Below are 19675 nucleotides of genomic sequence, written 5' to 3'. Positions count from 1 at the left end.
TGTGGGGTTTATGTAGCAGGGGATTACTTCTGCCTGAAGGATCAGGAAGGTTTCACAGAGAATGTGGACCTTGCACTGGGCCCGGAAGATGAGATGGCAAAAAAAGAAAGGGACATTCCTGGGCAGATGGAACTACATGAGCAAAGGTTTGGAGGGAGGAAAGTAGAAGACATATGAGGCTTTGAGAGTCAAATTAAGAACCATGGCTTTCCTCTGTAAGCACTAAGGAGTCACAGAACTTTTCTGAGAAAGGAACTGTGCTTCTGAAAGACAAAGCAGTGCACAGAAATCGAGGGTCTATAGTGGGAAAATATGATCATGTAGTCTATGAGGATTGACGATTATAGGAAAGATAAGGGAAGGAGGGAACTGAGGCAATCAACAAGTACATGATGGGAATTCTTATCTTTGAGGTTCAGGCTGGATAGGAAAATAAGTGCACAAGCCACAGGGTAGCTGAAGAGCTATAAGAACAGGGAAAGCCTGGAGAACGAGCTGTCATGAAAGGTTAATGAAAGAAAAGTAGGAAATGTGAGTAGATAAGAAATTGAGGTCAGAGAAGTGACTTTCAGAAGTTAGGGTCTTGAAAGTGGAACAACTCCAAGTGACAAGGCCAAAGGTATGGCCAAGCTATGGGAAATTTAAGAAGAATGAAGATGAAGTCTTGAGAGTCGAAAAGGTTAAAGGACTGTGAGGACAGAGCACTGGAGGATTCTCAGCATAAATCAAGTCCTAATCATGCCAGAGAGGGGACACATGAAGAAGGTTGTAAGCAATTAACCTGGAAGTTAAGAGGAGGTAACAGCACCAAGAAGGAGGGCAGGAGGTGTAGGTGGAAGGAGGGACTGACTTCAAATGGAGAAGGTTGTCAGGTGGAGCTGGAAGCAACGTCAGGGAGTGCAGAGTTCGAGTCAGGGGAGGAGGAGAAGTTGCTTCATTAAAGAGGGTCACAAGGGAGTGGGATCTTCAGGGAAAAGCCAGGTTTCAGTTATAATAAAGAGGTCAGAGTGTTCAAGGAAAAGATAGTGAAAAGTGGGGAAACAGAACTTTTTGTCTATCAGATTGGGCAAGATTATTAAGAAAAAATATCCCCAGGGTCCAGCAAGGTATAGCGAACCAGGCACTCTCATACACTGGTGGCCATACTGTAAACCAGTAAAATTTTTGTGGAGGACAATTTAGGAGTAGATATCAAAAGCTCAGAAAAACATATTCTCACAGATGATACACTACACAAGGTTAAAAGAAAAGCAACTGACAGGAAGAAAATAACTGCAAAGCACATAACTGACCAATGATTAAAAATCTGAATATATTAAGAACTACTAAAATCAGTAGAGAAAAACAAAAATAACCCAATTGAAAAACAGGCAAAAGATATGAACAGGAGATTCAAAGAAAAAAGAAATCCAAATAACCATACTAAAAAATACTCAACCTCTCTGATAAATCAGGAAAATGCAATTTAGAGCGATGTGATATTATTTCATACTCATCAGATAGGAAAATACTGAGAAGTGTGGTATCTCCAAGTGTTGGCAAAAATGTGGAGAAATGAAAATTCGTACATACTACTAGTAAACACAACCACTTTAGAGAACAATCTAGAACTAACTAGTAAACCTGAAGAATCACACATCCCACAACCAGCAGTTCCATATCTAGGCTGCTAGCTTAGAAGAACACTTGTACTTAAGAAACATCCCCATACAAAATGTTCCTTAACAACACTGTTCACAATCCTCAAAAAATAGAAAGACCTTAACCATCTCTCATTATAATACAATGGCACATCACACACCAATAAAATTGAATGATTACATCTACACACACACACACACACACACACACACAAGGATACTTTTCCAAAATAATGTTGAGTGAAATAACTCAATCTGCAAAAGGTTGCATTACAGGAATGATACCATGTGGATAAAATTGTTAAACAAACAATATTATATATTATATATGGATACATATATATAAAATAATAAGATATGCATGGTAGCGATGTATGTCAATCCCAGGAAAAAGAACAGATTAGGAAAAGCTTTAGTCATATCTATCATATTTTAAAAATTTAAATAAAAGAACAGAAGCAAATTTGGCAAAATGTTAATATTTATTAAATTGGGTCATGGATACAGAGGTTTTTATCACATTAATTTTTGTCTTCTATATACTTAAGTTTTTAAAAATATTATTAAGTAATCTAAGTACCTTATATGCCCTTCGATCCAGTAATTCCATTTCTGGAAATTTAGCCTGAAGAGTACAAGTAGGCACAGATACATAGATATTTACTGCCACATAAATTTTAATAGCGAAGTAACAGAAACAACCTAAATGTCCATCATCAGAAAATTAGTTAAATAAATAATTATTCACCCATATAATGGAATTTTATGCAGCATTAAACACTACAAAGTAGCTCTATATGTACTGTCCCTGGATGATACCCATGTACTATTAGTCAAAAAAACCATGTTTGCACATACAAAAAATACATACACAGAATGTACATGAGAAAAGATCCATAAAGGATATATACCAAAAAATTAACAGTACTTATGCTATCTTTGATAGAGGAATTATATGTGATTTTTACTTTCTCCCTACCACTTTTTATTATTGTACAAATATTCTGCAATGAGCACTTATTTCTTGTGTAATTAAAAAAAATCCATAAAGATAGTTAATTTTGCACATACACACTCAAAAAAACAAAAAAGAAATAAGGTGAGCTGGTCTGCAAATTGCAGAGGGATTTTACCTGACACAATAGAAGAGGTTAGCAGAAGAGGGAGACATTCCAGAGAGAAGTGTAACAAAAGCTCTACAAAAATGAAAGAGCTTGGAAGAAGGCAGGTTTAGAGGTATTTCACCTAAGGTGAGAATTTTCAATAACAAGAATGAAGAAGGCAAGGTAGGGAGGTCAGCTGGGGAAATCTGTCCATGATTGAAAGGCATACATATAGATCAAAGAGAACTACACCATTCCCAATTCCATAGAAAATGTTAATAGTAATTCATTCCCCAGTTCACAGATTCTGAATATGCCATAGAGACCAATTTCTTTTGGTAGAGCTTGAGTGATAGGAAGAAGACTCTTGGTTAAGCTTCCTGAGTGTACAGTCTGTCATGAGAACTGCTCCCAGAAGAGTGGACCTTTCATCCCAAACTATCCATCCTCTCTCTTCAGCTCTCCATTCACCCCCATGCCTCACACACACTCAGAAGTCCTGAGGAAATGTCAGCCAGAACCAAGCTGTGATGAGGAGGGTGACCAAGGCAACAAAAGCAGGGGCCTCACAGTGGCCTTGGCCTACGCGGCACAACCAGCAATTCTATTTCTATAGAATTAGTGAGATAAAGGCGAGGAAAACACAAGGAACAGAGTGAGAAAAGGGGGCTGGTAAGCACGGTGGTAACCATAAGCCAATCTGGCACTTAGGCAAATGTGAAACAACTAAAACCTGAAATTAATCAAGAAAGTATCATTATGTATATGCTGTGTGGCATCTGTGAACCAGTATAGATGTTCTATTAGCATGTATCTCTTCTTTCTGGATATGGTACACTCTATAACACATGCCTCTAGAGGACAGATTAGGTGTAAGAAACCATAGGAAGACACAGCATCTGAGGTGCCATGGTGTAAGCCAAAATTAAGCCACACTTTTTACTTTCAGACTGGATCTCCTACAAAGTGCCAACTGCCTGCCTTTCCACGAGCAGTCAGCTACATCCCCAAGCCAACTGATGCGGATTGAACTGTGTACCCCAGTTTAGACATACTCTTGGAATTGGTCTGCACTCTAGTGGATGTGGACCAATTGTAAATAAGATCTCTAGAAGATGTTACATCAGTTAAGGTATGTCATAGCTCAATCAGGTTGGGCTTTAATGCAGATGATGGAGTCCTTTATCTAAAAAATGAAATTCAAATAGAGAGAGGGAGTCACAGGGAGCTGCCAGAAGGGAAGTCAACAGAACCCAGAAGAGAAAGGAGAAGATGCCACCATGTGCACTGCCATGTGACGGAAAGGCCAAGGACCAAGACTCTCTGGCAGCCGGTCCCAGGATGTCTCACTCTTCTGAGACAAAGCACTGCCTCGTTGATGCTTCAAATTGTAGACTTCTCCTGGCCTCAAAACCACGAGCCAATAAATTCCCATTGTTTAAGCCAACTTGTATGATATTTATTTTAGCAGCCAGGAAACTAAAATGCCAACCAAAACCTGAATTTGCCCTATGTCAGTGAAAAACCATTCTAGTCATGATTCATCAGTTTTACTTTACATTAAAAACTGTTTGCAATCACAGCAGTTTTTCCTGTTTTTAAAGTGGAAAAGGCACAAGTGGATGTACATGCAAATACTTCTGTGGCTAAAATTCCCCTCATTCTATCTGCCCCTGACCAACAAGGATGACACTGAGCAAGAAGTACTTCCTGCATTTCGAAAGCAGTTACCTGACCACCCAATCTGTGGTTGTTTTTCATCTTCTGGAAATAGCACTCCCTCCCAAGTAGGACTTCTCCCTGGTCACTATGACCCCATGATTTATTCATGATGTGACCGCATTCAGCAAATGCCCAGAATTGGTGTTATCTAAAGGCGATGACAGTCATTTCCAGTTCAGAAGCAATCATAAAGATTGAACAAAGAGCAATGCCTGCCTAGCATTTACAACTTAAGAGATGAAGGAGAAGAGAGGGGAGGAATGAAACAGGGTTTGATCGCTTGATATCTCAACACTGAGTCAGTCCCCTGTTTGTAAATCAAAGAAAAGCCCCAATATTAAGTAGTTAAGAGGGAATTAAACATTAGGTCATTCCCCTCCCTTCCCAGGGCTGTTATAAGGATTAAAAAATAATATGCATGGTCATTACCAAGGCTTTTAGAATGCAGTTTCTGAATTGCTGTGGAATTGACCATACAAAAAAACTTCCCATTAGGTTTTCTATTTGCTACCTTGCTAGCATTCAGCCTATTGGGAACAGTCTATCCCCCTGTTTTATTTCCATTGCTTGTATCACTGTTAAACGGAAATAATGCAAACTGAAATGTAGCAACATCTACTTCATCTTTAATCATTTTACATTTTTTCATGCTACTGGACAGCGGAGGCCTAGGATCCCTGCACCCTTGAAAATGTGCATTGCCCAGTTAATCCAAATAATAACCCTTCTAGGTTGCTGCTAGAGTGTGTTCTGATTCCTGAAAGAAACCTTTATATTCTTATTATGTAGGACTGACTAAAAGTGGATTCCTTTCAAAAGGACTATCTTGAAGACAAATCTTGCCTCAAGCTTCAGAGGAATAAGGTAACTGAGCAGTGAGATGAAACTTACCACGTGGAATACCTTAAATAAAAATTTATTGACTTTATATAATACTGCCTAATGCTACACACAATAAAACTACACTGTAGAAAAAAAATAATAAAAATGCTTTAATACCGGCTAGATGACAAGTTGACACAGCTCTAACTTCCCAGTAGGATGTTTCCCAAAGTTGTGGATCTGCCTTCAGTTAGAAATACAGAGTACAGAATATAGAACTCAGGACCTTGAATTGCTTGCTGTCCAAGTCTTACAAAATCCCAACTGAAAGAAGTGATATTTAAGGAATATCATCTAAGGGTTGTGTTATATATCCATGCCCCTGAGTATTTTAAGCTTCATTATTCTATCAGTTAGATCACTGGATGGCTACATAGATACAATTAGCTCAGCTCATTACAGGATGGTTTTCAATGAGTGCAATTTCAAATAATACACTTGTATTTTATCAGCAGTCACTATAAAAGAGCCATAGGAAATCAAAATCACATAAGCATTTGTTGTAAAAATGGTAACAATTACTGTCTATTGTATCATTTGACATCTCCTATAGAAATATCTATATAAGAAATTTCATTAAAATATAAAATTAAAAGAAAAATACACTTTATCTGCTTTGAGAAACTGATATGTTTTCTCTTTCCTAATGGTAAATCATCAGAACACTTTCGAGTTTCCCAGGCTACCAAGGAACTGAGTCCCAGTCAAAGGCCATTCAGAGCAACCATGCTGATCAACAAGACTAGGACATTTGCATGCTCTTCTTTTCCTTGATGCTGATGATCTGTGTTTATGTTGTTATAACCTGACTAAGGCCAGCCCTTACCATAGTCATCTACTGTGTGCCCAGCACTGTCCTCATGTGTTATCTATGTTAATTCATTTAATACTCTAAACAACCCTATGAAATAAGTGCTATCAATTCTATTTTACCAAATGAGAAAATTAAAGCTCAAATTAGTACAGATAGTAGAAGGAGCCAGAATTCAAACTAGGTCTGACATGAAAGTTCATATTCCTTCTACTATCCCATGGAAAGCATGGGGGGGTGCCATTTTTATTATGTTTTTGGTTGCCAGCTACCTCAATTCTCCTTTTGAAAAGCTAGACTATAAATCCAATGAAATAATGCATGTGAAAATGTTTTATATGCCATAAAGTATTATTTATATGGTAAATAGCTATCATTATCGTACAGGAAAAAGTAGAATAAAAGAAGAGCTGACATTTCACACACACACACACACACACACACACACCAGCAAAGTCAGCAGGAAACGAACCCCAAACATAGCCTAACAGAAAAACTTTTCACCCAACATTAAAATTCAGGAAACATTTAATTGTGTGGATAAGTCATTCCCTTAAACATAAGTGTTTGGCAAGATAGTGAGAAATCATCCACTTTTAGCCTCCCCTAGTCAAAAACCCAGTTTGCCTCAGAAATCAAGGAGATGGTGATAGCCAGGTGGGACTTCTTTTCTCCCAACTCCTCTTTAATACTTCAGAGATGATCACAATAAAAGCATTATTTCAAGAGATTCTATCATTGGGAAGAGAAGTTAGCATTTCAAGTTTTAATTTTTGGCTTATCCACAAGTCCACTTTAGATCAAATTTCTCCAAAACTTTGAAACTTGCAATATGCTTCTTTTCTATAAGCTTGATGGCTATGACCCAGGAGAGATACATTCCTTCCCTAGTATTTTAGAGACACAGTTAAGAATAAAATGAGCTCACAAAAAAAGGATACTCCATCTCTAGTCCTGGGGCATCAATAGCTTTCTAGAAGTTTCTGAGGCAACTGGTCACCAGCAGTAAGAAAATACAGGAGCTCTCTGGACCAGTGCTTCATCCAGAGACAGGTACCTCCTGTACCCACCCACATGCAAACCCTGCAAGTAAAGTACAGAGGATGCAACGCAAATGCTAACAAAAACCCTAAGTGAAAAAGCATCAGGGGCTACTACACAAAGAGATTCCTTAAGGGCACCAAAGATAAAACAATGAGCAGTGGCACTGTGCTGGTTTGGAGCTGTTATGTACCCCAGAAAAGGCCATGTTCTTTTAATCCATTCTTGTGGGTGCAGACCTATTGTGGGTGCGACCTTTTGATTAGGTTGTTTCAATTTGAGGTGACCCACCCCATTCAAGATGGGTCTTAATCCTTTACTGGAGTCCTTTACGAGAGGATAAAAGGTGAAGACATTCGGAGAGAGCTGAGAGCGAGAAATGCCCCAGAGATGCTAAAAGAGAAAGTCACTGGAATCAGAAGCTGAAAGCGAAAAAACCTGGGAATGAAGGACCAGCAGACACCAGCCATGTGCCTTGCTATCTGACAGAGGAACCCCAGATGCCAGCAACCTTTCTTCAGAGGAGGTATTCTCTTGTTGCTGCCTTAATTTGGACATTTTCATGGCCTTAGAATTGTAACTTGGAACTTAATAAATCCCTACTGTTAAAAGCCAACCCATTTCTGGTATATTGCATTTCGACAGCTTTAGCAAACTGAAACAGGCACTACTTAAGTAGTCAAGTATGTCTCCTCTAAAGGTCTCCTGCATCAACCCCACCCATATACAGCAATTCTTTTTCTTTTCAGTATTAATTACCTACTCCCTAGTTTCACCCATTCCAACCAGTGGACAGCAATGTCTCCTATTGCACAACAGGCATGAAAACTGTTTAAAATAATGTTTTGTATTTCTTCCACCTTGCCTTCTCCTACCACTGACCATACTTTCAACCTATTCCACAAGCAATCTCTGCTATAAAGCAACAACTCCAAAATCTTCAAACTATTCACAGACCATGTACCTCCTGCACTATGTATGTCAGCCTCTCCATGTTGGCTCTCTCTTCATCCTTGACAAGTTCAATAGCTATGTGGATGGATCCATTCAAAACCCTTGCCTCTCAATTGATTCCCTGACTTCAATTCTTCTTTAGTCAACCACACCTATGGATAAACCTTGCCTGCTGTCATCACCTGAGATGACTATACATCTCAAAATATTCTCCTCCAATATTCCGCTTTTTGATCACAATTTCCATTCCTGCCTATCTCCTGACCTTTTCACTATCCAACAGCTGCTGTTTGATCTTGGCCAGGTCTCTTTCCTTGGGCCCTTCCCCTTTTTCCTAGTTTATATCAGTTACCCCCTGGTCTCACCTCCTTTCTGCTCATCTAGACTAGAATCCATGGTCTGTCACCCTCAGATCCCCAGCCCCTTTCTCCTTACACAGTACCTATCTGTCTGTAAAGCCCTAACTCTGGATAAATTCGACCATCAGTATTCTCTATTCCTACACAGGCACACTAAAAATTGCAGATAAGAAACGAACACATCTAAGACATGTCTGAAAGGTCTTTTGGACATAGATTCTGAAGTATTTATGGATGAAATGGTATGATACCTGGGGCTTCCTTCAAAATAATCCAATGGAGAAGAGTGAACAGGAGTAGACAAGGGTATAGATAAAACAAGCTAGTTAGAGTTGAAGCTGAATGATAGATATATGGTCATTCACTTTCAATTCTCTCCACTTTTGTTTATGTTTGACATTTTCCATGATAAAAAGTTTAAAAAATAAAACCATTTAGGTTAAAGATTGATGATGATCAATAACCAAAAGATTCCCTGCTAGTCACAAAACAAAAAATCTAATTTACAATGGAGAAATCTGGCTGACACCGCCTTAATGGTGACTAAATTTAGCAGTAGTGGAACCAACCAGACATTACTTACCTGATACACTACATAATTGTTTTTCCCAAATACGCTTAAGCTGAATCTAATCAAGCCTCTATATCTAACTTACACTTTACAGTAAATACAGGGGTGAAAGTAACAATTAAAACAATACTTCAAGGAAACAATCAGCTAACTCCATAAAGTAGCAAGCGAAAGTCATGTTGAAAAAAACTTAGGCAGTCGACCAAGATGGCAATGTTAAGACACTCCACGGTGCCATTCCGCCAAAGAATCTGAGAACAACTAGCAAAAACTGGCAGAGCCATCTTCCTCACAACTCCAGAAAACAGTTAAAGGGTTGCAGTAAACTAAGCAAGTGACGAATCAAGAAAACGCAGCTTCAATCACATATTTTTTTACATGAGTTTTCTGTAACATACAACTTCTCTAGTTAAAAAAATTAAATTTTAAGAAATAAGTGGTTGGAGAACCTCATGGCACCCTTGAAAGCAGTCCACACCACCCCCCCGACACACACCAGTGCTGAGTGACGCTGACCCGCGCAACCACTGCAGGTTCCTGGCCCTGTTCTAGAGGGAGCAGAGTAAATCCTACGCACATACAGGTGTGCCTGTACGTCCCTGCCAATCTATCTGGTGACAGCCTGAAAAAGTAAACCAGCAAACTCTTCTCTGGCTCACCGTCTCAGCAGATTGCAGCTGGCAGAAGAAAGAATTGGTGATCTCAGACAAGACAACTGAAATGATTCAAGCTGAGGCACAAAAAAGAAAAATGAATGAAAAAAGTGAACAGAGCCTAAGAGACCTGTGGGGCACAATCAAAATACCAATCTATTGGTATTTTGGGAATTTGAGAAAATAAGAAAGACAGAAAGAAGCCGAAGGAACAGTCAAAGAAAAAAATGTCAGAAAACTTCCCAAATTTAACAAAAGACATAAATACACACATTGAAGAAGCCCAAAGAACCCAAAACAGGATAAACTCAAAGAGAACTATACCAAGGCACTAAGTAATCAAATGTCGAATGTCAAGAACAAGGAGAGGGCTCTGAAACCTGCAAGACAAAAGACACATGTTAGGTGTGAGTTTCTCATCAGAAACCATGGAGACAAGAAGGCAGTGGCACGAAATACATAAAGTTCAGAAAGAAAACAACTGCCAGCAAAGAATTTTATATCTGACAAGACTATCTTTCAAAATAAGGGAGAGATTAAGACATTACCAGATAAGCAAAAGCTGAGGGAGTTCATTATCACAAGACCTGCCCTACAAGCCACAGTAAAGGAAATTCTTCAGACTGAAAGGAAAAGACAGTAGACAGTGGATAGAAACTATATAAAGAAATAAAGACCTCTGGTAATTATAATTCCTAGTACTGCTGTATGGTGCTTTCTGGTATGTAACTATACACTCTACTTCTTACAGGTTCTAAAAGGCAAATTCACCAAGAGTAATGATAAATCTATGGTTTTGGACATGCAATGTATAAAGACATAATTTGTAAAAAATACAACAAAATGGTGAGGGAACAGAGGGGCATACAAACAGTGTTTGGGCATACCTTTGAAGTTAGCTTGGTATCAAAACAAATGTGATTGTTAAGATGTAGATGTTAAATTTAAGACGCATGGTAACCATAAAGAAAAATATATACAGAGGGAAATGAAAAGACACTGAAAATGGTACACTACAAAAATCAAATAAATATGAAAATAGGTATTAAATCAACAATTGAGGGAGGAAAAAAGGTATGACTTACAAACACCAAATAGTAAAATGGCAGAAGAAAGCCCTACCTTATCAGTAGTTACTTTAAATATAAATAAATTAAACTCTCCAGTCCAAATGCAGAGACTGGCAGAATGACTAAAAGAACATAACCCAACTATATGCTGTCTACAAGAAACGTAGCTTAAATTCAAAGACATAAATGGGTTGAAAGTGCAAGGATGGAAAAAATATATATCATGCAAACAGTAATCCAGAGAGCTGGGACATCTATACTAATATCAGATAAAACAGACATTAAGTCAAAAATTGTTACAAAGGACAAAGAAGGTATCAATTCAGCAAGAAGATATGACAATTATAAATATATATGCACCTAATGGCAGAGCCCCAAAATATATGAAGCAAATATTGACAGACTTAAAGGGAGAAATAGACAGTTCAATATTAATAATAAGAGATTGCAAAATACAACTTTTGATAATGGATAGAAAATCTAGGCAGAAAATCAATAAGGAAATATACAACTTGAACAATACTATATGCCAACTAGAACTAATGGGCACTGTGGTGGTCTGAAGCTGTAGGTACCCCAGAAAAACATATTCTTAAATCTAATCCATATCTGTGGGTGTAACACTGTAAACAGAACCTTTTGATGAGGCTACTTTAGCTAAGGCATGACCCACCTCATTAAGGAGGGGTCCTAATCCTATTACCAGAGTCCTTTATAAACAGAATGCATACACAGAGACAGAAGAGAAAGCCATAAAATCAAGAAGCTAAAATCAGTGAAACCCGGAAGAGAAGGGAGAGACCAGCAGACATTGCCATGTGCCTTGCCATGTGGCAGAGGAGCCAAGGATTGCTAGCAGCCGGACTTCAGGAAAAAAAGCATCACTTTGATGATGCCTTGATTTGGACATTTTCTCAGCTTCAAAACTGTACACTAATAAATTCCCACTGTTCAATCCGAACCATTTCATGGTATTTGCTTTAAGCAGTCTAGGAAACTGAAACAGACATATACAGAACAATTCACCCAAACAGCAGCAGAATACACATTCTTCTCAGGTGCACATGGTTGTTCTCCAAGGTAGACCCTGTGTTAGGTCATAAAACCAGCCTTTCTAAATTTAAATATACTGAAATCATAACAATCTTTTCTGACAACAATGGAATGAAGATAGAAATCGATTATAGAGGGAGAAGTGGAAAATTCACAAGTATGTGGAAATTAAACAACACACTCTTAAACAATCAATGGATCAAAGAAGAAATCTTGAGGAAAATTAGGAAATATCTTCAGGCAAATAAAAATGAAAACACAATGTACTACAACTTATAGGATGTGGCAAAAACAATACTGGCAGGGAAATTTATAGCTCTAAATGCCAACATAAAAAAAAAAAAGAAAAATCTCAGATCAGAAACCTAACCTCACAACAGAAGGATCTAGCAAAAGAAGCACAAACTAAACCCAAAGCCAGCAGAAGGAAGAAAATAACAAAGATTAGAGCAGAGAAAAATGAAAAAAAATTAAAAAAAACATAAAGTGAATCAATGAAACCAAAAGTTGGTTCTTTGTAAAGATCAATAAAATGACAAACCTTTAGCTAGACAAAGAAAAAGAGAGAATGCAAACAACTAAAATCAGAAATGAAAAGGGAGACATCACTACTTACCTCATAGAAATATCAAGGATTTTTGTTGGTGTACAGTTATACAATATATAACTGTACACCAACAAATTAGATAACCTAGATGAAAAAGACAAATTTCTAGAAACAGAGAAACTACCTACACTCTCTCAAGAAGAAACAGCAGATCTCAAATTAAGAGATTGAACCAATAACCAAAAACCTTCCAACAAAAAAGCCCAGGACCAAATGGCTTCCCAGGAGAATTCTATCAAACATTCCAAAAGGACTTAACTCCAATTCTGCTCAAACTCTTCCAAAAAATTGAAAAGGAGAGAACACTACCTAAATCATTCTACAAGGCCAATATACCAAAGCCAGATAAAGATACAAGGAAAGAAAATTACAGACCAATATCCCCTATGAAGATAGATGCAAAAATCCTCAATAAAATACTATCAAACTGAATACAACAATATATTAAAAGAATTATGCACCATGATCAAGCGGGATTTATCTCAGATATGCAAGGGTGTTTCCACATAAGAAAATTAATTAATGTAGTAAACCACATTTACAAAATGAAAAAACAAAACCACATGATTATCTAAATTGACACAGAAAAGGCATCTGACAAAATCCAGCACCCCTTGATAAAAACATTTAGAAAACTAAGAATAGAAGGAAACTTCCTCAACATGTTAAAAGACATATATGAAACACCCAGAGCTAACATCATACTCAGTGGTGAAAGACTGAAAGCTTTCCTGCTAAGATAAGGAACAAGATAAGGATGCCCATTATCACCACTGTTATTCAACATTGTACTACAAGTTCTAGCCAGAGATATCAGGGGGAAAAAAAAGAAATAAAATATATCCAAATTGAATAGGAAAAAGTAAGACTTTCCCTATTTGCAGATGGCATGATCCTATATATAGAAAATCCTGAAAAAATCTGCAACAAACATACTAGAGCTAATAAATTCAGCAAAGTGGAGGGTATAAGATCAACATACAAAATTCAGTAGTGTTTCTATACACTAATAATGAACCACCTGAAAAGGAAATTAAGAAAAAAGAACTCTATTTACAATAGCAACTAAAGGAATCAAATATCTAAGAATAAATCTAACCAAGAATGTAAAGGATTTGTACATGGGAAAGCACTGCTAAAAGAAATCAAAGACAACCTAAATTAATGGAAGGACAATCTGTATTCATGGGTTGAAACACAAAATATTGTTAAGATGTCAATTGTACCCAAAGTGGCTTACAGATCTACCACAATCCCAATCAAAATACCAACAGCCTTCTTTGCAGAAATGGAAAAGCCAATCATCAAATTTATATGGAAGATAAAAAAATCAATTCAAAATGGATCAAAGACCGAAATATAAGAGCTAGAACTATCACACTCCTAGAAGAAATCATAGCAACACATCTTCAGGATCTTGTATTAAGCAATGGTTTCTTAGACTTTATACCCAAAGCACAAGTAACAAAAGACAGATAAATGGGACCTCATCAAAACTGAAACCTTTTGCACCTCAAAGAACTTCAGCATGAAAGCAAAACGACAGCCTACACAATGGGACCTTGTAGAAGGGACCTTTTGACTGGGTTATTTCAATTAAAATGTGACCCACCTCATTCAAGGTGGGTCTTAAGTCCTTTATAAGAGCATAAAAGACACACAGAAAACCCAGAGAAGTTTATAGAAAAGCCCTGGAGAAGCAAGTGAGGACCCACAGAAAACAGAGAGGAAGCCATTGAAGTAAGAAGCTGAAAGCAATGAAACCCGGAAGAGAAGGACACTGGCCAGGTGCCTTCCCATGTGACAGAGGTGTCCTGGATGCCGGTAGTCTGTTTTCAGAGTCCAGGTATTGTCCTGTTGATGCATTGAGATGAGACACTTGCAGGGCCTAAAAACTTTAAATTGCAAATTAACAAACCCCCAGTGTTAAAAGCCAACCCATTTCTAGTATATTGCATTCTGGCAGCTTTAGCAAACCAAAACAGCAAATGAAAAGATGCTCAACATCATTAGCCATCAGGGAGATGCAAATCAAAACCACAATGTGATACCACTTCACACCTGTTAGAAAGGCTGTTACTAAACAAACAGAAGATAACAAGTACTGCAGAGGATACAGAGAAACAGGAACACTAACTCATTGCTGGTAGTAATGTAAAATGGTACAGCTTCTATAGAAGACAGTTAAGTGGCTCCTCAGAAAGCTAAGTATAGAACTACCGTATGACCTGGCAATCCCACTAATAGGTATATACCCAAAAGAATTGAAAGCAGGGACTCAGACATTTGCACACCAATATACATAGTGACACTATTCACAATTGCCGAAAGACGGAAGCAACCCAAGTGTCCATCAACTGATGAGTGGATAAATAAAATAAATAAAATGTGGTATACACATACAACAGATATTATTCAGCCATAGAAAGGAATGAAGTCCTGATACATAGGACAACCTGGATGAAACATGAAGACAACATGTTGAGTGAAATAAGCCAGACACAAAAGGACAAATATTGTATGATCTCAATGATTTGAGACAATTAGATTACATAAACTCAGAGAGTCAGAATCTAGAATATAAGTTACCAGGGGATGGGGTGGAGATAGGGAAGAAGAGTTAAGGCTTAAAATTAAAATATACACAGTTCCTATTTGGACTGATGGAAATCTATTACTAAATGGTGATGGTGGTAGCACAAATTGTCAATGCAATTATCAACACTGAAATAGATACCTGAATTAAAAGGAAAAACGTTCGATTGTATATATGGTAACAATAAAAAACTTTCAAAAATCCATGGAACTACACTACACAAACAGGGAACCCTAAGTTAAGCCATGGACTCTAATTAATAGTACAATTATAAAAATGTGCTATCAACAATTGTAACAAATGATGCACACTAATGCAAGGTGTTAGTGGTGGGGTGGTGTATGGGGATCCTGTTATTTTATGCATGATTGTTCTGTAACCCTATAATTTCTTGAATGAATGAATAAATGAAGTTCATATGGAAGGTCAGGGTCTCCAAATAGCCAAAGCCATCTTGAAAAAGAAGAATGAAGTTGAAGGACTCATACTTCTCAATTTCAAAACTTAATTACAAAGCTACAGTAATCAAAACAGCATGGTACAGGCACCAGTACAGACATTGACCAATGGAATCAAATTGAGAGTTCAGAAATAAATCCTCACATCTATGGCTAACTAATTTTGACAAGGGTGCGAAATCTACTCAATGGGAAAAGAATAGTCTCTTCAACAAATGGTGCTAAGAAAACTGGACATCCATATGCAAATGAATGAAGGTCGACCCCTACTTCACACCATATACAAAAATCAGCTCAAAAGGAATCAAAGACCTAAATATAAAAACCATAGGGAAGCATCTTCAGAACCTTGTATTAGGCAATGGTTTCTTAAACTATTCCAAAAGCATGAGCAGCAAAAGAAAAAATAGATAAATGGAACTTCATCAAAATTAAAAACTTTTGTGCATCAATGGACTCATCATGAAAGTAAAAAGGCAATCTACAGATGGGAGAAAATATTTGGAAACCACATATTCAGTAAGAGTTTAATATCCACAATATATAAAGAAATCCTACAACTCAACAACAAAAAGACAAACAACCCAATTCAACAAAAGATTTGAAAATACTTTTTGTTTTTCTTGTTTTCAAAATATATGAGATTTGGTTTTTATTGTAGAGTACATATATCAGGGCAAAGTGCTGCAGACACAACTAAAAATCATTTTCAGGAAAAAAAACAAAACTGCAACTGCTTTAGTGATGCAGTCCCAGCTTGAGGAATCCACACTGGCAAAGGAGTTCTGGCCCCTGAGAGGGGCCTCTTGAGGGTGGCTGCCCCAGATGTGTGTTTTATGTATGTTACCAGACTAAAAGTTAAAAAAAAAAAACATACAACTGTGCAACATAGTGAACATTAATGTAAACCATGGACCATAGTTAATAGTATATTATAATAATATTTCAAAATCGTAACAAAGATACCAGAGTAATGCAAAGTGTTAATAATAGGGAAAACTGGGGGGGTGGGAGTTGGGGGAGGTAGGGGGGGCAGCTCTGGGAACCTTGTATTTTCTGCATGATTTTTCTGTAAACCAACCTCTCTATTAAAATATAATTTAAAAAAATAATAAAAGGGAATATCTAAAACTGAACTCATCATTTCCCACTCCATCTCTAATAAAATACTCCCCTCTACTCTTTTTACCAAGTCATCCAAGTTCCTACAAGTCATCTCTGACTTCATTCTGCTTCTCTTTATAGCTCAAACTATTACCAAGTCCTGCAAATCCTACCTCCTTAAAATATTATACGTACTTCCGCTATTCACCTGTCACTCTTTAACCCAGACTTTGTCACTGACTGCCTGACTTACAATAATCTCCTAAAAACCATCTCCCTCCCATTTTAGTTTCTTCAAACTTACACTCTATATTTTAGCTCAAGTCAGCTTTCTAAATTGCAAATTTGACTATATTACTACCAGGCTCAAACTCTTTTAGCAGGTCTAATGCTCACAGCAAGGTCTTCCAAAGTGCAGTAAGGAATTGCAGTGCACTCAACATCACATCCAAAGTGCAGTAAGGAATTGCAGTGCACTCAACATCACATTACATGGCACTCCAGCATAGCATTAAAAGGTATGAAACCACAAGATGATCAAGTCTTTCACTTTTTAATTGTTTCAAACCTTCTCATTAGATAAAGGAGAAAATCTCGACTTGCTGCTGTCAATCTCTCTATCACTTGATAATCTTTTTTAATGAGAGAATAGATTTTCACAAGCAACAGTATTTGGCTAAAATTTTAAAATATTATTTTTTGTTGTCATATTTACTTCAAATATTACATTCTGTGTATGGCAACTAATAATGATTTTTCCACTTTAAGAACATGAGATAACATTTCCTTTTAAAGTAAATTTAAGTAAGAAAGCGAGCTAATTTAAAAATTATGTAAATAACAGTTCAGAAATAAAGGGATATGGTAATAGTGTGAAGATGGTAATCAGTGAATTAAGCATGGGAAAAAAACTGCTCTACAGCATAAAATTCAAGTTCTCCGAATGGCTGTAGTGACTTCAAAATAAGTCTACAAATTCTTTGATATTCTTCCCCTTGAACCAGTTGGACTCTGCTTCCTCAAGGTCCAGAATGTAGCCTAAGTGAGGGTGTGTAACTTCCAAGGCTGGGTTAGATGAAGGCCATGCAGCTTCTACCCGTCTCTCTAGGGGCATTCACTCTGAGACCCTGAGCCACTTTGTAGGAAATCTACGGAATCCAGCTACCATGAGGCTGCAATGTTGGAGAGACCACAGGCAACAGTAAAGAAGAAAGAAAGGGAGAGAGGGAGGGAAGCAGATAGGAAAGGAGAGAAAGAGGGAGAGAGACAGAGATGGCTGAGGAGCCCCAGCTGCTCCAGACATGGGGGTGAGTGAGCTTTCAGATGTTCCCATTTGAAGACCCCTAAGCAAGAACTGATCCTCAGAACCATGAGAGATAATAATAATAGTATTGTCGTTTTATATCACTGCTTTGGGGTTTGTTATGCAGAACAATGGTAGATACAGCATTTTAAGAGCTAGCCCCTGAATATCTGTACCTGTACTTTTCACCTTGACACTCCTCACTTGGCACTTGTAAGTTCAGCAAAAATAACCTAGGGTAGTTCCTTGATACACCATGCTGCTTCAACTCTGTTTGTCTGTCCATATAATAAGTCCTCCACCTGCAATTCCCCTCCCTGCCTTGTCCACTTAGGAAATAACTATTAAACCTTCCAAATCTCTACAGGCATAATTTCCTCTGTGAAACCTTCCCTTCTTCTTCCTCACCCCCTCCCACTAGTAACTGAATTAATTCTTTCCTCTCAGTGCTACTTTACTGGTGGCATAAATCACACCACAATATATCAACCTTTTACATGTCTTGTCCACTAGTATTAAGTTCTTTGAGGGTAGGGACTGTATATTCAGCTGGTCCTTGCATGACTCAGAGCAGGGGCCTAATGAGTATTTGCTGATCTGAAGTGGTTTCTCCTTCTGCTTCCTTATTTAGCCTATTTCCACTAAAAACATTTCCAAGCTCCTGGCTGACAGAGCAGAAATGATTTTGGGTCAATCCTGCTATCCTTAGTCTCTCAAACCATAACCTCCAGTTTCAGGATTTTACTCACACTCTGACCCTTGAATGAAGCTTTCTCTTCTGGGTTCATGAGTCTTCGAAGCAGCAACCCTAAGTTGACCCAGCACTAAAAGCTGACTTTTAAAATACAATTAGATGGGACCTGCCTAGCTTAGTGTCTGGGATATAAGTGGGTCCTCAATAAACATTACATCTCTTTCTTCTCTCTAAACAAAAATCTTCCTGGAGGAGAAACTAAGATGGCGGCTAGGTGAGACAGGGCAAAAAAACACCTCCATGAAAAACACTAGATAAAAACCAGAAAGTGACCCAGAATACTGGTTACAGCGATGCGCCAGCTGGACGAGGTCTGCTAGTATCACAGGGGCCGTATACTTGGTGAAACTGGGAGTCTGCATTCTGAAACGAGTGAGTAAGCTGGTTGGAAGACCCGCAGCCCTGCGGCGTTGTGGGGAAGCCAGGGCTTGGCATTTGGAGACCGACTGGCTCTTTAAAAAAAAAAAAAAAAAAAAAGGGAAAAACCCAGGAGCGGCTGCAGTTGCGGGAGTGGGAACCAAGCAGTAAAACACAGCAAGAGGGGGCTGGGCCCGCCTCTTGGTGTCTGGCCTGGAGGACAGCCCACTGCAGATACCCTTGGGGCTAGGGGAATGGAGGGGAGAGCCGGAAGCTGAAAGAAACCCTGCGGCTCGCAGCTGGCTCCCCGGAGGGCTGGATAAACTCCTGCCCAGGGCTGTGCCCACAGCCCAGAGCCCCGCCAGTTGTCCCGGAGCTGGGAAGGAGGAACTGTGCGAGGAGGGGGGGTTGAGACGCCCCATTTGGCCATCTTTGCATCAGGCTGAGAGCGCCACTGCACGGCCCGGCGGCCTGGGGCTTCCCTTGAGGAATGGCGTGCACTGGTGACATAGTACAGCATTCCCTCGGCAGAGCTCCTGGAGGATTGTGGCTGGGAGGGGGGACCCGCTCAGAGAACCCAGGGACACTACACCAAGTCCGGTGATTTGTGGGACAGCGAGAGAGAGGGTCTGGGGCT

General features: G+C 38.5%; 1 protein-coding gene and 1 non-coding gene across 2 annotated transcripts in view; one reads left to right on the top strand and one right to left on the bottom strand.

Moving 5' to 3' along the window:
* Positions 1 to 19675, bottom strand: part of DENND2B (DENN domain containing 2B) — a 190674-nt gene that overhangs the window by 91202 nt on the left and 79797 nt on the right.
* On the top strand, positions 4885 to 5007 carry LOC119538936. Its single transcript, XR_005217718.1, has one exon. It is a non-coding gene; the product is annotated as a small nucleolar RNA SNORA32 (small nucleolar RNA).

Source organism: Choloepus didactylus, chromosome 6, assembly GCF_015220235.1.
Source record: "Choloepus didactylus isolate mChoDid1 chromosome 6, mChoDid1.pri, whole genome shotgun sequence".
Taxonomy (NCBI): Eukaryota; Metazoa; Chordata; class Mammalia; order Pilosa; family Megalonychidae; genus Choloepus; species Choloepus didactylus.
The sequence above is the reverse complement of the archived record's forward strand: the minus strand, read 5'-3'. Positions and strand labels throughout refer to the sequence as shown.